Genomic DNA, 11,840 nt, shown 5'->3' with positions numbered 1-11,840 from the left:
ATGTCTACCCCCAAATCCTTTTCCCATACGTTTTTAGGCGATATAGTGGGGGCTGGGCTCAGAAGTATAATCTTATTATAAATGACAGATATCAGTCGCTTTTGTTGCAGGTCGAGAGACAGCAGTTGGTCTATTTCAGCTTCAGGGGGGCGGTTTGGGAAATGTGGGAACTGCTTTTGGATAAAGTGTCTCATTTGAAGATACCGAAAAAAATGGCTATTAGGCAGGTTGTATCTATCTGACATAGATGCAAAAGACGTGAAAACACCTTCTTCATACAGGTCCTTAAGTGTTCTGAGGCCCTTATCCGACCATATGCGGAATGTAGGGTCAGAGCGGGAAGGGAGAAATGCATAATTATTCAAAACCGGGGAAAGAATCGAAGCCCTGTGGAAACCGTGCTGCTTTCTGAACTGGATCCAAATTTTAATTGTATTGGTGACGACCGGATTAGGTGAGACATTATGGGCACTTATGGGGAGCTGTGAACATATCGTAGAATGTAGATAGCAAGAAGAAGATGAGATCTCAGTGCGAGCCCAGGGTGGACAGGTGTCTGCACCTTCACCATGGAGCCAATATATAAGTTTATTAATGTTGCAGGCCCAAAAATAGTGGCGAAAATTTGGCAACGCTAGCCCACCTTCAGGTTTAGGAAGTTGAAGAATGTTTTTCTTAATACGGGCTGGTTTATTATGCCAAATAAAAGTATTAAATTGTTGGTCGAGATTAACAAAAAAGGATTTATTAAGACAAATTGGAATGTGTTGAAAAAGATACAAAAATTTCGGAAGAACTACCATCTTAATGAGATTAACTCGGCCTGCAAGAGACAGGGGGAGGGCAGCCCATCTGGACAAGTCCGACTTGCATTTATCTAATAAGGGCTGAAAATTCTTCTGAAAGAGTTCCCTGAAGGAGCTGGTAATAAACACCCCCAAATACTTGAATCCCTCTTCAGCTATTTTGAAAGGAAACACGGATTGTGGGAGAGATCTCGCCAAATTATTAACAAAAAATAGCTCGCTTTTCTGAATGTTTAATTTATACCCTGATAGGTGCCCAAACTGATCCAGAGTTGACAAAATTGGGGGGAGGGAGGATGTGGGGTTTGAAATAAATAAGAGAAGGTCATCAACATATAAAGAGAGTTTGTGAACTAGACCGAAACGAGAAATGCCTTCAAACTCATTCTGGTTTCTAAGCCAGATGGCTAGTGGCTCGATGGCTATATTGAACAACAAAGGTGAAAGCGGACATCCCTGCCGGGTCCCACGTTTGAGAGGGAAGTATGCTGAATGGACGCCGTTAGTATTTACAGAAGCCGAGGGGATGGCATACAGAAGTTTAACCCAAGAAATAAAATTAGAATCAAAGCCAAATTTCTCTAAAATAAAAAATAGAAATCCCCACTCCACCCGGTCAAAAGCTTTCTCTGCATCAAGCGCCACTACAATTTCAGGAGTGTTTGACGCGGGTGAGTATATAATGTTCAATAGCCTTCTGGTGTTAAAGAATGGATGTCTCCCCAATGTGAAGCCTGTCTGGTCTAAGGAGATTATTGCTGACATCACACTTTGGAGGCGGAGGGCGAGAACCTTGGCCAGAATCTTATAATCTATGTTTAAAAGTGAGACAGGTCTATAGCTACCACAGGAGGTAGGATCTCTATCTTTCTTCAGTAGCAGTGAAATAGATGCCTCATACAGGGTCGTTGGCAGTCTGCCTTCAGTAAAGGAATCATTGAACATTCTCACCAGGATGGGGGCTAGTAACATCGAGTACGCCTTAAAGAACTCGACTGTAAAACCGTCGGGACCGGGAGATTTCCTGTTTTGCATAGAATTGATTGCTTCGTGCACCTCCAACAAAGAGATGGGTCTGCCCAATTCTCTGGCGATATTTACTTCAATTTGAGGATATGTTAACCGGTCTAAAGGATTGGGGGTCGCTGCAGTAATTGGGTTGCATTCAGAAGTATACAGTGTGGTATAGAAATCAGAAAAACACTTATTGATAACTGCCGGATCAGAAGCGAGGTTACCATCAGGTTCCTCTGCATTTTCTGCAGCTTTTTTCAGAATACGTTTCACTATTTGTACTCCCTTCTCCGCTAATCCATTGGATTGCGGGTAGTGAGGACTCGAAGTCACATGTTAAAAACCGTACTTTTCTGCAAAGTTTTTAAAACATTGGCTCGAGAATTGTGGTCCATTGTCACTTATCACAGTCACAGGGATCCCATGACGTGCAAAGATCGCTTTTGTGTGCGTCACAACTCTCTCAGCAGTCGTATCACTCAAACACGTGAATTCTGGGTAGTTGGAATGATAATCTATAACTAACAGGTAGTCCTTGCCTTTAAGATGAAAAAGATCCATCCCAACCTTTCTCCACGGTTCCCTTGGCTTGTCATGTGGCCTCATCGGTTCCTTGGCCTGCAGATATCTGTGGCGCTGGCAAGTGTCACAGCGCTGGATGTAGGTCTCAATATCTCTGTTCATGTACGGCCAGTACAATACTTCTCGTGCACGTCTCTTGCATTTTTCTATTCCTAGATGTCCTTCGTGCACTAATCTGATCATTTGCTGTCTTATTGAGTTAGGAATAACAATCCTGGTGCCTTTTAGAAGAACACCGTCTAACACTGACAGTTCTCCTTTAAAGTGTTGGTATGGCTTAGACAGTTTAACCTGGCCTGGTAGGTTTATCTGTTCCATGACTCGTTTCAATGTTTCATCCTTTTGTGTTTGTTTGGCTATCTCGGACCATTTTAAGTCTGACACTGGCATGTGTGCTCTGACACAGTCTATATGGATTTGCACGATTTCTTCAGTTGTGCTCTTTAAATCCTGCAGGCTGGCCCTGCTCAACGTATCTGCCACCACTAGGTGTTTTCCTGGCTTAAACTCAAAGTCCACGTCATATTTCTGAAGTCTTAGCATTAGGCGTTGAATGCGTGGTGGTGCATCACCCAGTGGCTTCTGTGAAATTGCTATTAGCGGCTTATGGTCAGTTTTTAGTGTTACTGTTCTTCCATAAACATATTCATGAAACTTTTCACAGCCATAAACAGCCCCTAATGTCTCTTTCTCAATTTGTGCGTAATTTCTTTCTGCACTGGTCATAGTGCGAGATGCGTACGCGACAGGATACCATTCTGTGTCATGCTTTTGAAGAAGCACAGCTCCTAGGCCGGCTTTGGATGCATCAGTTGACACCTTTAACGGTTTGTCCTGATCGTAGAATGTTAAGACGGGCTCACTGATCAGACTATTCTTTAGCCACTCCCATTCTTTTGCATGCTCTGGCATCCACTGCCACATTGTTTTATTCTCTAGCAAGCTTCTCAGTGCTTTAGTGTTAGCTGAAAGGTTCGGGACAAATTTTCCCAAGTAGTTAACTAAGCCTAAAGCTCTCTGTAGGTCATTTTTGTCCTGTGGTACAGGCATTTCCGCAATCGCCCTGACCTTCTCTGGATCTGGTTGGACCCCTGCCTTTCTCTCCCAGGTAGGTTATTTCTCTAACCCCGAATTGGCATTTGCTTTTGTTTAGTTTTAGTCCTGACTTTTGCGCCTTAGTGAGAACTATGCGCAGCCTCGCATCATGCTCCTCTTTTGTTTTGCCCCAGACTACGACATCATCAATAAAAACACCCACCCCTTCTATTCCATCAAAGAGCTGCTGTACTGTCCTATGAAATACCTCAGGGGCGGAGCTTATTCCAAATGGAAGTCTCAAGAAGCAATGTCGACCAAAAGGAGTGTTAAATGTGCACAACCTAGAACTTTCCTCTTCAAGCACAATCTGGTAAAACCCAGATGAAGCGTCTAGTTTAGAGAAGTAGCATGCTCCACTCATTGCACTAGTTATGTCTGATTTAGTTGGAAGCCTGTAGTGTTCACGCTGGATTGCCTTATTTAAATCTTTGGGATCTATGCACAATCTCAGATCTCCATTAGGTTTCTCAACAATGACTAGGGAGTTAACCCATTCGGTGGGCTCTTCAATTTTCCTGATGACCCCTTCAGTTATCAAAGAGTCTAGCTTTTCCCTGAGTCTCTTCTTAAGTGCGACAGGTACTTTTCGTGCTGGGTGTATGACTGGTTCTGCATTATCTTTCAACCTGATTTTGTGTTTGCCTGGCAGACGTCCTATACCTTTAAACACATCTGCGTATTCTTTCACCCAGTCAGCATGTGTAGCTCTTGTTGCAGTAGTCACTGTTTTCTTAGTTTGTTTGTTTTCTGTCATTTTGTCAGCATCAATGACATTTATTCTCTGTATTAGCCCTAGCTGCTCACAGGTTTTTAAACCTAGAATAGCTTGTCTATTCCCCTCAACAAGCACAAATAGAGCATTCACTTTCTTATCATTTCTAGTCAGACTAACTCTACACACCCCTTTAGTGGGTATAGGAGTGTCATCATATGTCCTTAGATTTATCTTTTTGTCTCTCACCTTGGGCTTGTTTTTCAGTCTTTTATAGTCTGTTATTGGCAGTATGTTCACCTGCGCCCCTGTGTCCAGTTTCAGTGGGATGTCGGTGCCATTCACATCCAGGTGAGCTATCCACTCATCCTTTGAAGCCGTCGGTGCCTCCTCTATTGCACCCACAAAGAACGCCATCTCCTCGTCGTCCTCGGTGTCGCTCTGCTTTTCCACGAGCTGCACTTTCTTCTTGGTGAAACAGCATTTGGCGAAGTGATTTCTTCCACCGCATTTCCTGCAGTCCTTCCCGAACGCTGGACACTGTTTCGGCGCGTGTCTCAGCCCGCACCTCTCGCAGTTCCCCCTGTCCTGCTGCGGCTGTTGCCTCGGCTCTCTTTTCCTTGCCGACGTCCTCGGTCTCCCGCGCTGGACCGCGTCCACTTCCGCAGCTTCACCCTCGTTGTTGAATGTCTTTATCTCCGCCTTTGCGCTATCTGAAGCTTGGCATATTTTAATAGCTTTTTCAAGCGTGAGATCTGTCTCTTTCAATAAGTGCATTCTCACTTTATTGTCCAGTACACCGATAACTATCTGGTCACGTATCATTGAATCACATAACGTGCCGAAGTTGCATGACTGACTTTTCAGCCGTAGGTCTGTGACATACTTTTCTATCGCCTCGGACTCTTTCTGAACACGGTTTCTGAAAACATATCTCTCATATGTCTCATTCTTTCTCGGCGTGCAGTACTCCTCGAACTTTGCCATGACCACATCAAACTTATCTTTTTGGTCGTCTGTGAAGACAAACGTGTTGTACACGTCCAGTGCGCTGCGGCCTGCTACTGTTAGCAACAGTGCTATCTTCCGCTTGTCGTCGCCTTCCAGTCCGATGGCAAGCACATATAGTTCAAAACTTTGTTTGAATACTTTCCAGTTTTCGTTGACGTTTCCTGTCAACTTCAACTCCTCTGGTTGACGTATAAAGTTCATTTTCCAGTTGAGATATTTCTCCTGGTACCATGTATTGACGAGACGTACTCACACCGTGTAGTTCAACATCGAAGTTTACTTGCAACTGCACTTCCTTGTTACATACACTTCAGTAAGCAACTGGTGCCAACTAGTGGTAGCGTTGATCATTACATCTCAATACAGGTCCCTCGTCGGGTCAGGAACTGGCGACGAGCAAACCCCCGGCAGAATGCGTGGTGCAGGCGTCGGATGGTCCCCCGTCGGGACAGGAACAGGCAATCATGATGACAGGTCAGAAAAAAACGAAGAAGCGTAACTTTTCAGAAACGGCGATAGAGACACTTGTTGGGGAGGTGGAGGCTCAGAAAATAATTTTATTTAGTGGCCACAGCAGCGGGATCACAAATAAAAAGAAGCAGTGCGTGTAACTGCGGTCAACAGTGTCAGTGGGACGGAGCAGACGGTGATCTGAAGGTAAACAACATCTTTCTGCTCCTTTAACAACATGGATTTAATGTATTGCTTGAGTATTTGAGGAAGTTTGACTTTGATGTGATTCATTTTAAATGTGAGAAATAATCACATTCATTTAATGTGGAAGCAAAGAAAAGTTTGTCCTCCAACTGTAGGAGCGTGGCTGCAACTGGTTGGGGGCCAAGCACACCTGCGCTCACTTCACTCCACCGCACAATTGCTGGCATTGGGAAGGCCAGTGTCTCGGGGATTGTGTCCGAAAAGGATGGAGACACAGACGCGACTGAGACCAGAGGTATAAGGGTAAACAGATTTTAAACTTTTATTGTATATAAAACAAAACCTTAAATAGTTTCTGTCCTTCCAGAGTCTGCAGCGTTGGGCGTAGAGGAGGGTGATGTGAGGAGGGTGGCGGTGAAGGGAGAGTGACGGTGAGGAGGGTGATGTGAGGGGCCCTCGGGTCCGGCGGCAAGCAGCAGCTGCACCCCGAGCACAATTGCCATCAACAACGTTGCAGATGAGCCACGACAAACCCGCACCGTGATGTAAGAAATTGCCATATTAATAATAGAATACGTTAAAAATGAACATTGATTGTTGTCTTCAGTCTCCAGCATGTGCGTACGCATGCCTCAGCGTTAGCTAACAGCGACGCACACTTTCCCGTCAAGTTTGTTTTTTCTAGATCACAACATTTGCGTGGAAAGTAGCGTGCACACGTTTCCAGCATCATTTTGTGCGTACGCAAGCTTTATAAATGAGGCCCCTGGTCAAGACCTGTTAACCTCCTCCGTCTTCTCTTTTTACAGAGGTTATATATATATATATATATATATATATGGTTCTTGTGTTCATTTCCTGTTTTATTTTGTAATTTCTGATTCCCTGTTCTATATTGTCCTCTCTGGATGGGATGTTTGAGTATAAAAAAACAAAGTTGGAACAATCAATAAACATGCATGTACTTGCATGTAAATGTTATTTATTGTTTGTATATATAATTTAAAATAAGAGTCACTCATGTTTTGCTTTTATTAATACCTACGAAAATCGAATGAACAAAAAATACACGAATACACGGACCTTCTGCCTGTGTCAAATGAACGTCGGTCATACACGGATCCTATGAGCTTTCAGAGCAGCAGGTGGCAGCACGCTCCTGTCCACACGGATGAGACGCGTAGAAGAAGACTTTCACCAGGAAGTAGTGCAGCACTCGGGAAGTCGAGGTGGTGGGCTACGGAAGTGGATGCGAACGTGGATACGGCACCGACGAGTTTAAGGCGTGATTGACGAAGATGATATGGATTTTGATGATTGGTCGCAGGTTGATAAAGGAGGAGGGCGAGGAGGTAAAACAAGTACGAGGCAGGGAAAGGATGTGGGAGCACCTGCTAGCCAGAATAATAAAAGAAGGCTAGAGGGAAGTAGTTCAGATGAGGAAAACCGCATCGTTCGCAGGAAGGTTGAAAGGGAGGAATTTAAAATAATAATCAAGTTCAGGAAGGAAGATGAGCAGATTAATCTTAGCCCAATAGCATTGTCCAGGGAGCTGAAAAAGAAGATAGGAGACATAGAAATGGCTAAGGTTCTTAGAGATGGGAACTTGTTGGTAAAATGCAGGAATGAAAATCAGAGAAATAAAGCCTTGCATATGGAGACTATTTGCAAAAAAGTAGTGACGGAAAAAAGAGCTCTGGGTGGGAATAAAATGTCCCGAGGAGTGATAACCGGCATACCCATTCACGAGGATTTGGAAAAAATTAAAAGAAGTATTCAAGGAGGCGACGTGAAGAGACTAAAAAGGTTGTTAAGAACAGTGAATGGGGAGAGAGAAGAAAGTTTGTCAATCCTTCTTGAGTTCCAGGACTCGAGACTTCCAGATAAAATAAAAGTAGGATGTATGAGTTTTCCAGTCAGGCCTTATGTTCCACCTCCACTTCGATGCTACAAATGCCAGAGGTATGGGCATATAGCCGTGGCTTGCAAAGGAAAGCAAAGGTGTGCTAAATGTGGAGAGGATCAAAGATTTGAAGAGTGTGGAGTTAATGTGCAGGCCAAGTGTTGTAATTGTGGTGGCCAGCACAGTGTGACATATGGGGGATGTGAAGTCAGGAAAAGAGCTGTGGAAATTCAGCAAGTGAAGACAATGAACAACATAAGTTATGCTGAAGCAGTAAAAGCAGTGCAGGGACAAAAGGCAATAGGAGAAACAGCTACAATCAGCCAAAGTGTAAGATCAGAAGGAGGTCAAAGAGAGCAAGCTAACAAGAAAACAGAGCTGGAAGTGGATACGTTGATTTTGTTTGTTGCCTATGTGATCAACTGTGCAGATCAAGTCAAACACAAAACAGAGAAAATCAAGATAATTGTGAAAGGGGCTGAAAAATTCTTGGGTATGAAAGACTTATCCTGGGAACAAATCAACAGAAGACTTGAAGAAGTCGGGAAACCAGGGGGTCATGGGGAAAAAACTTGATGCTCATTCTGCAATGGAACGCAAGGAGCGTAATTGCAAATGGTCAGGAATTTAAAGGATTTATTAAAGATCTCAGAAGGAAACCTGAAATAATATGCATTCAAGAAACTTGGTTAAAAGCAGTATTAGATTTTGGAATTAAAGGTTATAAAAGTATACGCAGAGATAGGGAAGAGGGTAATGGAGGAGGCTGTATAATATTGGTAAAACAGGAAATGCAATATAGAATATTAAAGAAGGGGAAAGAGTGGGAAATGATAGTGATTGAAGTATGGACAAAGGATGGTTTTATCAAAATAGTCAACTTTTACAACCCATGCAAAAAGTTATCATTGGAAGGACTTGAGGAACTGGCAACAAACTTAGATGGGAAAGTTATTTGTTGTGGAGATTTTAATGCACATAGTACATTATGGGATAGTTATAATGACGGGAATGGAGAAGTGATTGAAGAACTAATGGAGTCTAAAAACATGGTATGCCTCAATAATGGAGAGGGTACAAGAATTTATGTCAGAAATGGGAGGGAATCTGCCATGGATCTTACTTTAGTGTCAGAAACTGTGGCAGGTATTTGTACTTTTTTTTTATTTTTTATTTTTTATTTAGCACATAAGAGATGTATAAAACAGCATATTAAAAAAGTGGAACGACAACGACAAGAGACATACAAAGTATACAGTAGATAAAGCAAATGTGCTGGAGAAACCAAAAAAAACCCTAAGCGCTTGTCAAGTGGTCCTCCAAAAGACAAACATTCAACATAAATTTAATTTACAGAATGAGAAAACAACATAAAACAATTAAAAAAGAGAAAATCAATATTGTGTGAAAATTCAGGATAAACATTTGACATACATTTGTTAGGATAAGCATTCAACATAAATGTATAAAGATAAACATTCAGCATAAATTCAGTTTACCGTCATGTGAAAAACAAAACAATTAGAAAAAGAGAGAGAGAAAAACAAAAGTGATGTAAAAAGTATGTGGAATTATGCATTGCTCAATTGGGCCAATAGAAAGTGAATTATTTGTTTCTTAAATGAATTTATGCTTGTGCAGTTTCTAAGGTGGATTGGTAATGCATTCCAAAAATGCGGACCTCTAAATCTGATTGAGAACTGAGAGAAAGTAGACTTAAAAAAGGTGGGATGAAGATTATTTGCTGATCTAGTGTTGAAATTATGAATCTGGGAATTGAACTGAAATACAGTTTGGAAACAAATTGGAAGTAACTTGTGAATAGATTGATAAACAAAAATACATATTTGAAAAGTATTTACAGCAAAAACAGGAAGAATACTCAGGGATTGAAACAGAGGTATGGATCTAGTAAATCTGCTAGAAAATGTTATCATTTTGATGAATCGCTTTTGTAAAATGAGAATACAGTTGAGAGAGCTCTTGAAAGTGCTTGCCCAAATAATATTACAATATGAAATGAAAGGATAGATCATCGTATAATATAAATTAATCGCGATTTTACCAGGCAGGAGATGACGTATTCTTCTGATAACTCCAATATTCTTAGCAAACTTGTTGGAAATAGACAGAATATGACTCTTCCAAGTAAGATTTTCATCAATTAAGATACCTAAGAATTTTGTTACCGTGACCCTTTCCAGGATGTTGTTGTCAATATAAACATTAGGAAGAGAGTTTGTTGAGTGTAGACTTCTCGGAGTAAATAACATATACAAGCTTTTCTTTATATTAAGTGACAATTACTACTTGGGACATTGTTAAAGAAACAACAGTAGGAAGTGACCACTATCCAATAATAACAGAAGTAGGCATAAGACAGGAAGTGTATGACACTGAAGGAGTAGAAAGATGGGTTTTCAGGAGTGCTGACTGGGAAAAATTTAAGCAGCTTAGTGATAAGGAAATGGAAAAAGTTAATGTTTGTCAAGATGTAGATGAATTAAATCATGATATTTGTGAAGCTGTTCTAGGGGCAGCAAAACAAATAATTCAAAGGAATGGAGGGAGAAATAAAAAGAACATTGTACCATGGTGGACAAAGGAGTGTGATAATGCAATAAAGTCTCGGAATAAAGCATTTAGACTTGTTAAAAGAAATCATAATTTCCAGAATCTTATTGAATTTAAAAGGTTGCAAGCAAATGTGAGGAAAACAATTAAAAATGCAAAGAAGGACTATTGGAGGAAATTCTGTAATTCGATAGGAAGAGAAACCAAAATAGGTAAAATATGGGGAATGATTAAAAGAATGAATGGGATTAATAGAGAATATGGATATCCAGTATTAACTGAAAATGAAAATGTGGCAGTGACAGATGGGGAAAAAGCAGAGATGTTGGTACAGAGTTTCATCAAAGTTCATAGCTCAAGTAATATTAGTGAAGAGGGTCGAAGAGGAAGGGAAGCTACATTAGATGAGAATGAAGAATTGTTACTACAAGAAGAAGATGCCAATGATTTAATAAATGTTTCATTCACAAAGGCAGAACTGAATCGTGCGCTTAAGAAAACAAAGATGTCATCACCAGGAAAAGACCAGATATGTTACATTATGCTAAACCATCTCAGTGAATCATCTAAAGACATACTACTGGAGCTATATAATAAAGTTTGGGAGAAGGGAAAATTACCACAAAAGTGGAAAGAAGCAGTGGTAATTCCGATACAGAAGCCAGGGAAAGACTGTAAAAACCCAGGAGTTATAGGCCTATAGCTTTAACATCTAATGTATGTAAAATAATGGAAAGAATGATAAATGAGATATTAACATATTAAGTAGAAAATAAAGGATATGTATCAAAATATCAGAGTGGATTCAGAAGAGGTAGAAATACCATGGATCCTGCTTTATGTTTAGAGCATGAAATAAGAAAAGCACAAATAAATAGGGAAAGTGTAGTAGCCATATTTTTTGATTTAGAGAAGGCTTATGATATGATGTGGAAAGAAGGGTTATTAATTAAGTTACATAAAATAGGAATTAAAGGACCGATGTATAGATGGATAAAGGATTTTTTGTTGGGAAGATCTATACAAGTTAAAATAGGAAAGTGTTATTCAGATAAAGCAGTTATTGAAAATGGAACGCCTCAAGGGAGTATAGTGAGTCCTTTGTTATTTTCTATTATGATAAATTATGTTTTTATGGGTTTAGAAAATGGGATGGGATTTTCTCTTTTTGCGGATGATGGGGCAATTTGGAAGAGGGGTAGGAATTTGAAATTTATTATGGGAAAAATACAAGAGGCTATTACTAGAATAGAGGAATGGTCATTTAAGTGGGGATTTAAATGTTCTGTTGACAAAACAAAGACAATGATCTTTACAAAGAAAAGAGTTGTCGGTAATTTAAAACTTAAATTATATAATCAAGAATTGGAGAGAGTAAAGGAATTAAAATTTTTAGGTTTGTGGTTTGATGAGAGAATGACATGGAAAGTACATGTTCAGAAAATAAATGACAAGTGTAAAAAAGTTTTAAATGTAATGAGAT

This window comes from Eutrigla gurnardus, assembly GCF_963514095.1.
Source record: "Eutrigla gurnardus genome assembly, chromosome: 5".
Lineage (NCBI taxonomy): Eukaryota > Metazoa > Chordata > Actinopteri > Perciformes > Triglidae > Eutrigla > Eutrigla gurnardus.
Note: the sequence above shows the minus strand (reverse complement) of the source record.